At 76.0% G+C, this 584-nt stretch overlaps 1 protein-coding gene across 1 annotated transcript in view; it reads right to left on the reverse strand.

The window, feature by feature from the left end:
* Positions 1-558, reverse strand: part of TP73 (tumor protein p73) — a 78177-nt gene extending 77619 nt beyond the window's left edge. Inside the window, exon 1 of the mRNA XM_010849968.1 lies at positions 273-558. The gene's annotated coding sequence lies outside the window, so the exon portion shown is untranslated. The remainder of the gene's footprint in view (positions 1-272) is intronic.
* Between the last annotated feature and the right edge of the window lie 26 nt (positions 559-584).

Raw genomic sequence — 584 nt, forward strand, 5'->3', positions numbered from 1 at the left:
GGGCGCGGGGAGGGGAGGCGCCGCGGGGAGGGGTAGCCGCCAGCGTTAGCGCCTTCCGCAGCCGGCCGGCGGGAAGGCAGCGCGGGCCGCTCAGCCGTTGGCAGGAGGAGCAAGGGGCAACAGCGCCAGGCTAGGGCCAAGGTCGCCATCCGGCGCTCCGCCCCCCCAGCTGGCCGCGTCCGAGTCGGGGTCCCGGGGCGCACTCTGCCCCGCCTCCTTCCCGCCGTCTTTTGGCGCGCGTCGCCCCTCCCGGCCCCGGCGGGGCCGCCTACCTCGGGTTGGACGCGGGCCGGGCCCCTGGGCCCTGATGCTGCGAAAACGGGACAGTGGTTCTCGGCCGGCTTAGGAGCGCGCACGTGGAGGGCAGAGGTGCTGACCCCTCGACCCGACGCCTTCCTGTCCCCGGAACGCCGCATCTTCCGGGTCCCAGTCCTCCGCCCCCACGGGCGCGAGACCCCTCAGCGCCGGGAGCAAAGGATCCACGGGGCAGGGGAAGGGCTGGGCATCGTAGGAGCGAGGCCACCCAGGTCTGCGGAGTGCGCGCACTGGCTGTGGCCTGCGGCGGGGGCGGGGGGTGGGGACGG

The sequence above is a fragment of the Bison bison genome, unplaced genomic scaffold, assembly GCF_000754665.1.
Source record: "Bison bison bison isolate TAMUID 2011002044 unplaced genomic scaffold, Bison_UMD1.0 scf7180017864289, whole genome shotgun sequence".
Classification (NCBI taxonomy): domain Eukaryota; kingdom Metazoa; phylum Chordata; class Mammalia; order Artiodactyla; family Bovidae; genus Bison; species Bison bison.